Source organism: Myotis davidii, unplaced genomic scaffold (assembly GCF_000327345.1).
Source record: "Myotis davidii unplaced genomic scaffold, ASM32734v1 scaffold210, whole genome shotgun sequence".
Taxonomy (NCBI): domain Eukaryota; kingdom Metazoa; phylum Chordata; class Mammalia; order Chiroptera; family Vespertilionidae; genus Myotis; species Myotis davidii.
The window spans coordinates 1242202-1245700 of NW_006282396.1; positions in this window are offsets into that span (position 1 = coordinate 1242202).

Below are 3499 nucleotides of genomic sequence, written 5' to 3' on the forward strand. Positions count from 1 at the left end.
GAATTGTTAAAATAGAACAAAGAAATGCTCTTGAAAATTAAAATGTGATTGCAAAATAAATGTGGAAAAAAACAACAAAATAAATGTGGAGCAAAAGTAGGTTTACAGATGTGAGTGCTGGAAACACAGAGTTTATTCTTTTTTTTTTTTAATGGTTAAAAAAAAGTGACCTTTTTTTCTTTTCTTTATTGATTAAGGTATTACATATGTGTCCTTATCCTCCCATTACCCACCTCACCCACTCATACCCTCACCTCCCTGGTGTCTGTGTCCATTGGTTGGGCTTATATGCATGCATGCAAGTCCTTTGGTTGATCTCTCTCCCTTACCCCCACCCGCCCCTACCTTCCCTCTGAGGCTTGACTGTTTTATCCTTATTATTTATTAAGTGTTGAATTCTTCTCCATACAAACAACTGTGAACCTATTTTTGCCACACAATGTTCAGGAGATAAAGCTGAAGAAAAAATTTTATGCAGTACAACAAAAAGACAGAATATGTGAGGGAAAATAAAAGAGATAAACTTGAAATCAATATAACATAGGAGGTCTAACTTTCTACTAATGAGCTGCCTAAAGAATTGAATAGTGATAACAATAAGGAGGAACATTTTAAAAGGTATAATGCAAGAAATTTCCTAGAGCCTAAGGACATAGTCTTAGGATTCAAAAGAGGCCACTGAGTGTTTGTAGCCTAATGAACGAAAAAGATAAACAGCTGGACATATTACTGTCATAGAATTAAAGAAAAATATCTGAAAGAGAAAAAAAATTGAAAGAAGTGAGTGGAAAATAGAGCAGTTAGCCGCAGTGACTAGAATCAGGCAGGGGTAATTATTTTCTTACCAGCAGCACGACGTGCACTAGAAGAGCTGGAATAAAGCCTTCAAGTCTTAAGAGAAAGTTATTTCCACCTTTAATTCCATATTTGGCCCACAAATTGTAACGACATCCAGATAGGTGAGAACTAAGAAAAAATTCCTTCCAAGTACTCTATAGGAAATTCCTCAAGCCTGTGCTCGAATAAACCAAAGGAGAAAATTAAGAAAGAAAATCGATGTGATTCAAGAAATGTGGCCCTTGCCCTGGTGAGCAATGAAGAGAGCCTACAGTGGACCTGGAGGACACCCAGCCCTTTGTGGTTAGACCCTGTCAAACAGAAATCAAGCAGGAAGCTGAGGTGTGTGCTACTTGGCAAACCACTCATGACACCAGTCATGCAGGAAAGACAATGAGTATGTCTCCTTCGTTGCTTTTTTTGCTCCCAAGTTCTTGATACAATTGAGATCCCTTTTCTTGCCCATGTCCACCCACCTCGCTGCCTCCTATTCTGCCCTTCCCACAAACCTGAGGGGGTCTTGCTGGGACTCTGCCCACTAATCTCCCTGAGAGACTTTTGCGTTCTTTATTTTTATAGTCTTTATTTTCCCCAACCTGGTCTCAAAGTTTCTTACAGAAAATGATCAACTTGGTGATGCCAGCATTTCCTGATGTCCAGTTGGTATGCAACGCTTCCCTGTTTCTTAATACATTTAATGACTGAAAGGTCAGGGCCTCTGAGGGGACCTTGCTGAAGGTGGCAGCCCAGACCTTGACTTTTCCAAACAAGTCCGATTCCCCCGGGTGTTTTGCTAGAATCTCTATGTTTTCACTCTACCACCTGACCTTGTACAAGCTTATACTTTCTCAAGGATACTTACCCTGCTGATTGTACCTAAAGGTTAATTTGAGTTCAGGCTGTTGTTATAATAAAAAGCCAATGAGGCAGGCAAACAGGACTGCTTTTACCACTAAAGTAAAAGAGTCCCTTAGGCCCGAACCGGTTTGGCTCAGTGGATAGAGTGTCAGCCTGCAGACTGAAGGGTCCCAGGTTCAATACTGGTCAAGGGCATGTACCTTGATTGGGGGCACAAGCCCAGTTGGGGTTGTGCAGGAGGCAGCTGATCAATGTTTCTCTCTCATCAATGTTTCTAACACTATCCCTCACCTTTCCTCACCGTAAAAAAAAAAAAAAAAATCAATAAAATACATATTAAAAAAAAAGAGTCCCTTAGCCCTCTCTTTCACAGAAAGAGAGGAGTAATCTATTCATCCATCGCTCAGGGTCTGCTGTTCAGCCCCAGCAGAGAGAAAGTGTGCATCCCACTAAAGTAAAAGAGTCCCTTAGGCCCTAACCGGTTTGGCTCAGTGGATAGAGTGTCAGCCTGCAGACTGAAGGGTCCCAGGTTCAATACTGGTCAAGGGCATGTACCTTGATTGGGGGCACAAGCCCAGTTGGGGGTGTGCAGGAGGCAGCTGATCGATGTTTCTCTCTCATCAATGTTTCTAACACTATCCCTCACCTTTCCTCTCCATAAAAAATAAAAATCAATAAAATACATATTAAAAAAAAAAGACTCCCTTAGCCCTCTCTTTCACAGAAACCTGTGTCGGAGTAATCTATTCATCCATCGCTCAGGGTCTGCTGGTCAGCCCCAGCAGAGAGAAATTATATTTAAACAAATGAACTGAAATCATCAACTCAAACAAAGAAAACAAGCATTAGGAGACATTCAAAATGATAAAGTTAACTTACATGCCTGTGCTTTGATTGTTAGTTAACTTCTTTGAATTCTTTTACTCATAAGGAAGTTGTCTTCACATATCGATATATACATTTCAGGAAAATAATGTTTATTTTTCTCCATGGTGACCTCACTACTTCCGACACAATTTGTTAATCGATAGCTTTGCACAGTGCTATTGAAAAACACTCTCGGCCCACTCTCATTCAGTGAAGCCATTGAATCCGTGAAGCCATATCGTGTGTGTCATTGTTCTCTTAACATGTGCTCTTCTTCTTCGGGCAAACTTCTTCATTCTCCTATTGCTGTTGGTTAATATTTATCTATTTATTTTTGCTACAAGTCAGACAATGTTATATACAGTCCTTTTATTTAAAAGGAAAGTACATAAAACCAGAAGGCAAGAAACAAAACTCGTTCTGAAATTAAGCACACGTTCTGGTATAATGAGCCATATAATTAATCTAAGAACAAAATGATAAAGTCTGTAATCAGACATATCTTCAACTGGTTCTTTGTCGATTTGGTTACTAACTCAACTGTTTCATTTAATACTCTGAGTTAATGAGGGATCTCATCCTCTAACAAGATGAACATTACCTAAGTTTTGCATTAAGCCAAAGGTTTTCATCCACCTGGATAGCAAATATAAAGAATGATTAGAAAAGTAAGTGTGTGTATGGATATGTGTGTGTGTGTGTGTGTACACATTTCCATATATATGATGGTTATTTGTATATTTAAATAAAATTCTGTTACATAATAGTTATAAAAATAGTATGTAAGGGAAAAATGGCATTTTAATTCTGTTCTCAGAGTGAAAAAATATACACATATAATTGAGTGGAATATAAAACACCTAATATTAGTCTAGAGTATACGAAATTATTATAGAAATATTAAAATATTGCTTAAGAAGAGGGTTTTTAAAGTAGA